The sequence below is a fragment of the Cystoisospora suis genome (assembly GCF_002600585.1).
Source record: "Cystoisospora suis strain Wien I chromosome Unknown contig_629, whole genome shotgun sequence".
NCBI lineage: Eukaryota > Apicomplexa > Conoidasida > Eucoccidiorida > Sarcocystidae > Cystoisospora > Cystoisospora suis.
Window position 1 is genome coordinate 22,947 of NW_027153430.1, and position 12,675 is coordinate 35,621.

The following is a 12,675-nucleotide window of genomic DNA, read 5'->3' on the forward strand; positions in this document are numbered from 1 at the left end:
GAGAGGTTTATACTTTCCCCGGAAGAGGACAGGAGAGAAAGGAAAGGAAAGAAGTCTAGGTATCAATACCATCTAGAGGAGCTCATGCTTAAACCCTTTCACCTCTTTTCTTACAACAGACATTCTCTCGGTCCCCTCCCTCTACACGTAGCCCTTCGTTTTTTCTGAGAGTGTTTCTTGTCCAAGTTGATTTTAGATTGAAGATAGATACCTTTCTACAACAGGTGTATGTACACTTTGTGCTTCGTCTACTCGACGAATTCGAGACAGATCACCAGGCATTCTTCGTTCGGTCGATGAGACAACAAGATCACTGGTCGTCATGCCTTGTTAGAAGTAAAACAAGGGAGTAAGCCCCCCCCGCTAAGAGAAAGTCTATAATACGACGTCAAGATGATCTGACTTTCCGGCTCTTTTTCTTTTCTCTCCTTTTCTCTCTTCCCTTGTGTCTTTCTCCTCTACTCGACAAGGAGAGAGAAAGAGAGATACATTCTAGAGTGTAACAACAACAGCTCCGTGTATCACGCTGATCCCTTACCTTCCTTCTTCTTCAGCTAGCTGTGCATGCTTCACATCACTAGACACCGCAGGATTTAGTTTCGATTTCGAATTGCAGTAAAGCTAGCTGAAAGTCACGAGGACATCGGCTACTTCACTCTTCCGTTCCCATGTTGTTTCCTGTCTATCTCTATTGAAACTTTCTCTTTCTCGTTCTCTCTCCTTCGAAGTGACGTCATGGTAATGATCAGGATCTCTTCGTTTTTAGGAGGACACTGGCTGAGAGCGTAGACGAACGTTCTACCTTCCATGTGACCTCATGAGTAGAAGATAACATTTCTCTCACTTCTTTCCAGAAGACATCCCAGGCTCTTACACAAGCTTGTCGTGCTAGACTTAGAACCCGCGAAGATTCTTGTGAATTGCGACTATCAAAGAACAGATCAAGAGGGTCTATTCGTCTTCCCTGCATACCTTGGTGATCTACACTGTGATGAGAAGATGTGAGGTAACGGTGTGGAGAAGAAGCAAAGGTAAAGTGTGAGAGAAGAAGAGGCGGAGGAGGAGGAGCTAGAAAGAGATGATGCGGTTGTCCTTCTTCTTCATCTGGGGGGTGAGAAGAAGAAGAAGAAAAGAGAAGATGCGGAGAAGAAGGCGGAACAGGGGGAACAGGAGGGTCAGAACGAGAAGAAGAAGAAGGCAGAGAAGAAGAGGATGAAGAATACACATGTGAGGCAGTGAGAGAACCCAAGGGGAGATCACTTATATTGAAGGGCGAAGAAGAAGAGGGAAGAAGCCGATCTGGCGAGGAAGACGGGGAAAGGGTTGATGACGGATCTCCAGAAGAAGGAGGACGAGGGTGAGAAGGAGGAAGGGAAGAAAGCGGAGAAGAAGAAGAAGGAGAAAGAAGGGAAGAAGAGCGGAGAAATGAAGAAGAAATCGGAAATGCATACGAAGAAAGACATCCCGCAGGCGCCCCGCACACAACTGACGACGAAGAGGAAGAGGAAAAAGAAGAAGAAGAGGAAGAAGAAGAGAAAGAATATGATGTAGAGGAAGAGGGAGGTTCGTTAGTTGTTTGGGGGGGTATGCGAGGATGATAGCACATAATAAGATCGTCAAGACGCATGTCATGAAAGGAACAAGAGAAAGATATCCCATGGACAAGATTTCTTATATCTTCAGGTAGAACTAGATTTCTATAGGGACAGAGATGAGTCTGTTTCTCTTCTTTGCATGTCTTACATTCTAAACAAGGAAGGTTTCCCGCCTCAAATGATCCCTTGAAGACAATCTTTCTCCATCTTCTTCTCTTTCTTCTTCTACTACTACAGAAAAGTCTCTCCGCTGAGTTGACGACAACAGAAACAGGCTCATCAAGTCCACAATTGATGAAACCACCGCGATCTCTTCTCTCTTTATCTCTCGAGGATTCTCTTATTTCTTTAGAGTTCTTCTTCTCTTCAAGTTCGAAGAGCGACGCGGGGTGCTGCTCAACATGAGACCGCTCTTTCTCTCTTTCTTCTTCTTCTTCTACATCGTTTTCTTCACACTTCAGCTCTCTTAATGACTTCCATCTTCTGCCTTCTCTCTTCGTCACCTCTTCCTCTTCTTCTGGTTCGCAGTTGCTTCTTCTTTCATCTGTAGGTACAGGATGAGACTTATGATCATGACACAGACGACGACCTGTCTTTATCTGATCGGATGATAGGGTGACTTGGGTTCTCGTAGAGAGATCTTTCTCTTCCCGGGGAACTTCATCCTCTCTACTATCGACGTCTACATCTTCTTCTTCTTCTATTATCTCCTCTTTTTCTTCACTGTCATCTTCATCTTCGAAGCTGCTTGTTGCTCTCCAGTCGTTTCTCGTGAGCTGTCTTAAACCTAGCTTCTCATTGTTTTCCCTTGTATGGTTTTCATGAATCTCTAAGAGCCCTTCTCTCCCCCAGTTCATCTGTCTCTTCTTGTTCTTCGTCTTCTTCATCGATCTTCCACGTGTTAGTCCATCTTTCCTGAGTAAGATGTCTCCTAAGACAGCTGTAGAGACATCAGGAAGAGGATCAAGAATCGTCGTTGCAATACCTTCATCTACTTCAATGTGTGTTCCCCATAGAGGTATACCGATACTAAGACAGCATAGAGGGAGATTTCGCACTTTGATGGATTCGAGACGGGAGAATGAAGCATCTAGAGGTGAAGGACTTGGAAGGAGATATAGCATAAACCCTCGACAAGTCTTTTTCTCATCCTCTCTTGTATAGTGATGATGAGGAAGCATATCAGAATCCAGCGCCTTCTCCTCGTCTGCTGTATGTACAAAACAAGGACATAAGAGAGGGGAAGGGAGTAGGAGGCTATCTCTCTTGACGCTTGTTCGATCAGCTTCTTCATCCTTTCTCTCCACGTCGGATGTCTGTATCTCTTTATCCGAATTTCCTGTTTCAATCCTGTTACAAGAAGACACCTTCACACGATCTACGGTAGGAGTAGTCATGGTAGAAGATCTTGAGTCTTTGTTTCCGATGATAAGTCTGTTCCTTTCCCACTCTCCAGAGTGATCTATCGAAGGAGATTTTCTTCTCTCAGTCTGATCCGAAAGACAGTGGGGAGAAGATACTAGGAGCTCTGGAGGGGGATGAGAGTCTCGTGTAGGCGGACGGTTGAGCTCGATGACATGGCTAGGAGATCTGGAGCTAGGCATGTTGCAAGAAGGCCCAGCAGGATAAGGAGGAAGAGAAAAGGGGAGAATAAGAGAGGAAGAAAGAGAAGACGCTTCTCTGTCTTCAGTTTCTTTTAAAATATCGACTTCCTCTTGATGGCGTGAGAGTTTCTCATCATCACACTGTGGTATAGAGACAGACTCTGTAGATTCTTGGGGCTGCTCTTCTACTGCCTTCTTCAAAGTCTCGTGGGAGGAAGAGGAAGAATGACCTTCTGTTAGTTGAAGTCTATCTGAATGGTTACTCTGATTGGTTTCTTCGTTCTCAGTGAAATGTTTCTCTTCAGTCTGATGTTTCTCTAATGAGCTTCTGTCCGTGAGCACCAAGAAATTCGTGTTCTGTTCTTGTACTTCATCTGGAGTTGAGGTGTATGTACACCTCCCGAATAGAGGGAGGCTTCTTCTTTTTTTATGTAGGAGAGTGGATTCTTCATTTATGTCTCCAAACCAGGTAAAGGTGTTTTGACTTCCATAGGAGCTTTCTGTAAGTGCTCCATGTAGTTCAATCCTTACAGGTTCTTCTCTTGTTCTCCATCCTTTCTCCTCTTTTGTCAGAAATGTCTCGGGCTTTCTGTGTCTTCCCTTCTGATCGAGTTTTTCTTCTATGTCGGAGAAAGTAAACGAAGAAGGCGTTATCAGATTCACGTCTCCCTCTATAGCAAAGGCAGCACCTTCAAGTCTCGGAGCGAGTATAGCGCAGTTCAACAGACTACGCACTCGTAGACGTACAAGCTTTGGGAAGTATATACAGTTCCTTTCTAGGAAATGTTTTCTAGGGTAACAACTATTGCTCGTCGTCGTTGTCGTGGCGATGCTACAAGACTGGTTTGATAGGTTGGGGAGAGGAACTGGATGAACAAGAGTATGGACGAGAGGTAGACTTGATTTAAGCGCCTTGACTTCGCTAAAAGAAGGAAAAGAGATAGGTAGAGTTAGATCAGAAGGAATGAGTTCGGTGCTGTTATATCTCTCTGTAGAAACAGAAGAGAGAGTGAAATGAGGACTTACATTCACTCTTTTTTTGGGGTGTACATACACCTCCTCATGATCTCTTCGATTCTTCGAATGGTGTCTCTCAGTCTCTTTATCTTCTTCACTCTCCTTTCGTTGTACAATCAACCTCGGCAAGACTTCCTTTTCTATATGCATCGTCTGCTCTCCCTTCTCCAGCATTTCATTTGTCATCTGCATGTCTTTCTTCTCCTTCTTTCCTTCCTCTTTCTCAACTCTCACCGCCACCCCCTCTGAGGGAGCAGTAGAAGAGAGTTCAGACTCTTGAGTTAAGACACTTCTTTCTTCAGAAATCTCTCTCCCTTGCCCTATTCCCCCCCCTTTCCCTCGCTCCTCTTCGCAGACCCTTTCATCTTCCTTAGTATCGTCAAAGCAAGAAAAACGAAGTCCTTCACACGAGATTTCTTCGATGGTTTCTTTGCTTCTCGTTAAACTTAAGCATATGTATGGAGCTAGCATAGCACTCCAAGAGCCCCTCTGTGTAACTCCTCTATTCGGGGTGATATTTCTCCCTCTACTTCCTTGTACTCTCAAACCTCGATCTTCTTCTTCTTCACTTTGTATGTCCCCCGACAACTCTCTATTCGATGACGAGTTCCTCTTTGAACTTCTCTCTTCTCTACCCTCCGACCCTTGAGAGAGATGCTCTTCTGATGGAGGTGATGAAGATCTGCTTCTTACCAGTATCTCTCTATCTGTGTTCCTATCTGAAGACGGGCTTATCTTTCGGGCCTCAGTACCTACTTCGATCCCTGATACTCCATGCGAGGCTTGGTGATCGGCGGGGAGAGACAGAGATGGAGAGAGAGAAGATGAAGATTGTAAAGAGGTATGTGAATGTCTTATAGAAGTCATATGAGAATAGCCTAAATCTTCTTCTTCTACGTTTCCTTCTCGACCTTCTTCCTCCTCCTCTTGTTCTTCTTCTCCTTCCCCTCCCAGTACACTGATATACCTTAAGGACGGAGAGACAAAGGGAATAAGACTGGCTGTTGAGTTCGCTTCTACTGTCGCGAGTTCAGAGAGAAGAAGAACAGGAAGAGCTCTCAACTCAGATAGAGGTAAAAGAGAGAAGAGCCGCACACAAGAATAGAAAGATCGGAGGGTATGGTGGCTACGAAGGCATAAAGACATGATCGATGATATAGACATTCTTACAGCTTGCCAAGGAGAATCGAAGGTCGTGAAGATGTCATCGCCGTCAATCCTTGTATGAAAGCTACTCCTATGTGCCAAATCACACACACATCCCCTAGGAGAATGACCGGCGCTAAAGCCGGGAGACTGAGGAACGCCTTCAGATAGAGGGAGGTTCTCATGACTTGTAGTGCTCGTATTCAGATTCGCCTCTTGTTCTTCTTCTTCATCGTGGTTTCCTGAGGACGGTAATGCTTCTACCCTTCTCTCTCGCGTGTTAACTTGGTGGTGTGCTTCCTTCTCTTCTTCTCCAGCTGCTTTGCGTTGTTGTCTATCTGATAATTCGGTTTTTCTCTCCATATCATGTTCCCGCCCTTCTTCATCCTCTCCTTCCTTTGTCATCTTCTTGTGTTTTCTTCTTCTTCTACTGTCTTCTATGTCTCCTTCTTCTACTTCTCCGTCGTCTTCTTCCTCTTCTTCCCATGCACTATCTTCTTCTTCTTCACTTCTGTTTGTGGAATGTCCTTCAAAGAGATGATAGTAGTCTGGGTGCTGCTGTTGCTCTCTTCTATCCGCGAAGTATTGTCTTGTATCTTCATCACAGAAGAGTGAGAGTTCTTTTATCTGACTTAAACTGTCCATACACTCAAGAAGAACAGGAAGGCCATATTCCTCTATCCAGACTTCAACGGTACCACGATGGAACCCAAGGAGATAGAGAAGGCTTTCTTTATCAGACATATAGGCATGTGCGAGATGAGTATAACGAGGGTTAGCTTTCTTATACCCAGCAAACTCAAAGTCATTCACCGATGTCAAGACTAACCCTAACCGTTGTTCTCTGGTTCCTATAGTTGAGAGAACAGCAGATCTCATATACCGGCATGTTTGTAGGAGAGGAGAGATATCGTCAGACAGATAGCCACAAAGGGAAGAAAAAGCAACCTCTGGAAGATGCAGTAGTAGACAGGGCGCCACTTCTTCTTCTTCACAAGGGAGTGAAGAAGAGGCAGAACAAGAAGAGAAAAACTCAGGAGAAGAAGCAGACGGCAAGTATGAAGAAAAAGACGAAGAAGCGAGAGGAGATGAAGCTCCCTGGTATGTTTGTGATATCTTGATATCCTCTGAAACAACTTCACTCCCCATACCCTCTTCTTCAGTCTCGCTATTCTTCTTCTTCGGGAACTTCAGAGATGGGCTCAAAGCCAAATGAAGAGATTGTACCTGCCTTGCCTCTTCTTCTTGTCCCTTCTCTTCTTCTCTTTCCGATTCTTCTGTTCTTCTCCCGTGGTTCTCTCCCTCCTCATCGATTGTCTTCGAATTCCGTTGATGACGGCAGAGCAGAAATGGCACACCACGGCTAGGGCTGGCATCAAGAGAAGAAGAACCATCCTTGTTCTTCTTCTCCTTCTTGTCTTCTTCTTCTTCGTCTACAATGGTGCATGTATGTCCTGAGCGTACCGTACTCCCCGGTGCTGGAGAATTTGACGAAGAAGATGAAAATTGGATCAAAATCTTATTCTCTTCTTGTATGAGATTCTGAGGTAATATGCTAAGGAGTTTTCTTCCTTTCTGAGGATGTTGTTTGAAGAGAATTCTAAGGAGAGACAGCAGAGTCTGTGAACACGAAGGAAGGCTATGATGGACACAGGCATAGCAAGGAGTCTCGCGGGAGGAAACTAAGGGACTCCCAGGAGCCGCGGCAGGAGGAGAGACATGACGTCGCCTGGTCATTGATGAGACGGAGACGGAAGAACATGAGGAGGGAGAAGAAGCAGAAGAAGAGGAGGAAGAGGAAGAAGAAGAAGAACAGGAAGAGGAAGATGAAGAAGAAGAACAGGGAGAGGGAGAAGGAGAAGAAATGGAAGAGGACGTAGAAGAAGATATATGAGACGAACAACAGGATGAACAGGAAGACGATGAAGAAGAACAGCACGGAGAAGAAGAAGAAGAAGATGAAGACTGAGAGGTGCTGAGTGAAGGACGTGAGTCTAGAGAAGGCGCACTCTGACGAGGTGAGAGAGAAAAAGAAGGAGAACGGGGTGAGGGTGGAGAATATGACAGGCCGCCTGAGGAAGGAGAGAGACTGGGTGAGTATGAGAGACAAGAATGTGTGGAGGAGACACAGGAGTAAGCTGGGGATGGTGAAGGCGAGGAGACATGGATGAGATCATCAGAAATGGATGAAGATGAAGAAACGTGAGAGGCAGAAGGAGGAGTAGAAGGGGGGGGGGGATAGGATGGAGGAGCTAAGAGAGATTCTATAAGTAATAACTGCAGTGGTTCGGATTTCAGTAAAAGGCGCATAAGCTTCCGCTGAGGCTTCGTTATCTCGCCTATAACCAACCTCTCCGGTCCTTTGAATAGCAAGCCTAGTAAGATTCTTTCGAAGGTTCCTCGTAGAGAAGAAGTGGACTTTTCTTCATCGCTCATTCTGCTTCTCACTACCTTTCTTGTTCTTCTTGATCTAGGGTTGAGCTTCCGCTGATGCTCTCTCGCTTTCCTCTTGATACAGTAGGCATTCCTCGTAGGAGGATAATAGAGATGTGCGGTCTTTCGCTTTCGTCTGTCGGTTCTCTGCCTTGCGTTTCTAACCTTTTCTTCTCTTAGATAGCTATCAAATGGTCTTGAAGTGCTTCTCCTTTGATCAGGGGATGCCTTGTCTCTACGGATCTTATTCTCTTTCTCATGAGGCAACGGTGGCTTTCCGACACATGACCTGAGGAGATCCTCTTCCACCGGAACGAAAGGATGGGTATTTACGGTGATTTTTTTTTCTTTCTCCTCCTTGTCTTCTCCTTCTTTGTCTCTCTCGGCGTCGTTATAGCACTTCTGGTGAATGGAATGAGCACCATCGATGTCTACCTCTCTTGTGGTAGTCTCTTCTTTCTGTTCTTCTGTGCTCTTCCTCCCTGGTTGGTTTCCACTGGACTTCTCTTCCCGCAGTTGGTCTTCCGCACCAGGCGGCTTATCGTTAGCAGGTAGAAAGCTAACTTTCTCAGGAGAGGAGGAAGAACGAAGAGAAACCTTAGAGAAACAGAAGGGAGAAGGTTCTTCTTGACGTGTGATAGTAGTCACAGCTCGAGTCGTCTCCACAGTACGACTAGGGGGGAGAACAAGTGGGTGATGAGAAGGATAAAGAACAGATGGAGAAGATGAAGTCGGAGAAAGGTTACAGCAAGAGGTTAAACCGCTACCTTCCGATGAAGAAGACAACGGTGATAAGACACCCTGAGATGACGAGACTAGGAGCTCAGATTTGCACTTTAGATGAGGTGGTAAGAATGACGGCTTATTATTAGACAAGACAGAAGAAGAAGTGTGTGAACATGGAGTCTCAGTGCTAATAAGAGACGACAAGCCATCGGGAAGTCGAGATTTCATGTGTGAAGAGTTCAGGCAAGACTGCGGCAGTCCAATGCCATTGTAGTCTGTGGCTGATGGTTTCTCATCTTCACAGGTGGGGCATTCAAGACGAGGGAAGTACTTGGTAGACAAAGAGAAGCAGGAAGAACAAGAAGCGGAAGCGGAGGAAGAAGAAGAAGAGGCTGGAGATAGAGGAGAAGAAGAAAAAGTGAAAGAACAAGAAGTTGATGAAGAGGTGGACGGGGGGATGCAAGGAGACAACACGAATTGATCTTGAGGGTTTGTTTTTTGTGTCTTCGGTTTGTTTGTAGAACAGAAGAATAGAAACTTTCTTCCAGGTGTTGAGCAGAGCTGTCTAAAGTGGTGCTTTCTCCTCTCTGAACGCTTTTGCGCTCTCTCGCCTGCAGGAGCCCACCCAGGATGGTTCTTTGGTACGTCAGTTCTATGGTGAATGCTCTCTGGTCTTGCTTTCTTTCCGTAGCGCCTAAGCTTCCCACCTCTCACTCTTCCCTTTCTCCTCTTTCTGTTGTGAAAAGGGATGGAAATCTGGCTCGGAGAATAGAGTGCTGATGAATGAGACTGGACAGTATTCTCCTCCCTGTGTTCTTTCTCTTGGCCGGCACTTTCCCTTATCTGTTCTTGCATCTCAAACTTAAAGTGATCTTTTCTTAGCTTCTTGAAATAATCGTCTACGCCAACGTCTGACTTCGTCATCTTACACTCTTCCTCTACAGGTTTCTTCCTTTTCTTCCTTCCTTCTTTTTGTGGTGGCTGTTCATATTCTCGAGTGTTCAAGACATCTCTTCTATGTTTACGATGGAGACGCATGTAATCGTGTAGAAATACCTGACGTACCTTACAGCGAAGATCACTCAAGTGACATGCTAGGCCCTTTAAGGCTCTCCCTTGTTCCCCAGAAAAGACTACCGGAGAATAACGACAACTATTTGAAAGTAGAACCAGACCTAAGCGAACAGCATCTACTAGAGCCTTGCTCGCGGAGATTCTCGCACGAGAGTAACATGGCGATTCCTGAGCGAAAAAGTTTCCGCAAGTCGATGGAGTAGGAGGTGTGCTGGAAGGGGAAAGCTGTTGTGAGTTTGACGAGGAAAGTGTGTGAGATTCGCACTTCACATTCCTTGGGAAGGGAGGAAAGCATTCTTGAAGACTGGAAGGAATCGAACTTTCTTTTCTAACTTCGTCGGGCCCTCTTGATAATGAATCCTCCCTTGTCTTCGCAGTAGTAGCAGAAGTACGAGTTCTGTTACCGTAAAGTAAGAGTTTATCTGAAGGAGGAGGTTTCGCACATGCAGTGCAGATAGCGCTCTGGTGCTCGGCTAACGAAACAATAGCAGAACCATCTGTAGGAAACCTATTAGAATAGTAAAGGTGGCGAGAACCCTCCATGGAATGGTAACCAGAAGTCTTTGTGCCACTGGCTTCTTGACTCGGAACTTCGACAAGGTTGCAATGGAAGAGGGACGTCTGACGACCTTGAGAAAGGAGTGGGACGGTGCCGGTGAAATCACACGAGCAATGAAGAGGAGAACAAGGAGAATCAGACGTTGGTGAAGAGGGTGATAATAGTGGGACAGCAAGAAATTCGTCCTCAGATGAAGAAAATACCGCTCTTTGAAAAGCACGTTCTGGCAAAGGCCCGGTGTACGTAGTATGTCTCAATGAACAGAGAGGGACGGGTCTGCGTTGTGTCTCAACCCTCTTGCTTATTCGAGTTTTCCTCCACGGAAAGCTAAGACCCTGTCCTACTAGCTGCGGAACATGGCTCTTGTCTCTCTGTTGTTTCGGTGGGCTTCGTTTCTTTTCTTTCTCTGCTACTGATTTCTTTTTTCTCTGCTGTCCAGAGGCCTTATCGGTGTCGGAGTGTGCTTCAGCCGACCCCGGCTCCCGGTGAACTGGTGTCCCCCCCAGTGCGGTTTCTGCTGGTGTTTCTTCCGTCTTCGAACTCCCCCGGAAGCTGCGAGTAGGATCACTCTTGTCCTTGCCTGACTCTTGACTCCTCGCGGATCTTCTGTCCCCCTGGCTTGTTGAACAGGGTGTAGTTGTTCGGAGAGAGCCAGACGACAGTTGCTGTTTGCTCTTGTCTCGGAGCTTTTTAGCTTTTGCTGATAGCACGGACTTTGCAGAAATCATCAGAGAACGCGACGCAACTCTCATTTCTCTCTGCCACACCTGGAATATTTCCACAGCGAGACGGTCAAGTGCCGAGGGAACCTGAGAATGTGGTCTCCCCTGTTTCTCGAACAGCTCTTTTGCCTCTTCCTGCCCTTTTTCAGTCGTGCCACTGTCACATTCTCTCTCTGCTGCAATACTGGCTAGAAGGTTCTCAGGGTATACACGACTCTGAGAGTGTGCAAGAGATGGATGATATTTCTGGTCGTAGTGCAGTGCCTGAGCGTGTCGAAGTTGCGTGGTATCCCCATCTTCAAATGTAAGAGATCCTGAATGAACTGGTGTAACGCCGGGGCCCCGAGTGTATTCAGGTGTCGCTATGCAGGAGACACGCTTTCCCAACAAAGAGTTGCCTTGTTTCTGAACCTTGTCCCTCTTTCCGGATCCACACCTTCCAGGCGAGCAATCTTCAGAGGTTCTTGAAGAAAGAAAATGGGTTGTCCTGCCGACTTCACCCAGGTCTGTGGAAGGGAACAGCAGTCGTGATGCGCGTGCCCCCGGCGAAAGGGCATCCCGCTGGGCACGGAGTGCAGCGATAAGATGAAGCCGGGCCGTCGAATAGTGCAGGGTGAAGCAACGCAGAAAATGCGAACACGGAGAAGCGGAAGACGGCTGAGGATAAACAGTTGGATCCAGAAAAACTGGACCATACATGCTTGGCCGATCACGACCTCGGTCCCCGCGGCCACGCAGGAACAAGTCCCGCGACCCCTGCCGGTGCGATTCTGACGGAAGCAAAGCCATTATACTGTCCCGCTTTTTCCACGGCACCTCGTGGTGGCTTTCTTTGCACATACTGAGAAAGCAGAACAGGGTTCCACAATGGGCGCAGCTCCCTTCGAGCGGAAAATCCACGGTAATACGAACAACAATTCCTTGGCGAGATTCACGGCATACGCCCTGCCTAAGCTGTGCACTGACTCCTACCTGTTCCCCCGATCTGCCTGCTGCCGCCCGGCGCACTGCTTGGGCCCTACTCGGATTTGTCCTCGGGCTATCGGAGACACTGCCCAACGGCAGCACACTCCGACCGCGACCAAGAAGAGTCGTAAGAAAACAGCGCTTTTTGCTCTCGATCGTGCACGAGGGTGTCGCCTCTTGCGACATGCAAGAGGGCCGTACTATTGATGGTCCCTCATGAGAAAGGCGGTGTCCTTAGTGGCAGAATTGACGGATAACTGTCTCTTGTCTACCTCCCTCCAGTAGGAAAAGCTGGCGGAGTGTTGCGGATAGACTAGATGAGTAAGCTCCTGCTTGTGACCTCATGCGGGGAGAAAAAGCTTGCTCAGCTGGGCATGACCCCTACCAGAAACCGGAACATGTTTACGCCGACGTTTTCGCTGGTCACGACAGTCGGAGAGAAAGAACAGTCGCTGAGCTATGGCACTGACACGCGACCGTCAAGTGCAGAGAACACGAAGGGCGCGTGGCAGTATGTTGAAGAAGGCAGCAATAAGTAGAATCCATGTGAAGGCGAAATAGCTCTCACGCTCGGGACACAGGGAATAACGTGGTCTGACAGTGCCCTCTCCGAGACCGCACGCAAAAGCGACCTGTGCGTCTTTCGGCTCTAGCTGCGAAGATGCCGTAGTACAGTGGGGTCTCCGCTCAAGAAGATTGGACGGTGAGAACAACTTGGCATCCACTGGACACCGGGTCTCAGTCTCAGCATTGCTTAGGCTGGTCGTAATTCTAGTCACCCTAGCGGATTCGGTGTTTCACCGGGGCTGCCGTCACCCAGCAGACAACTGAGA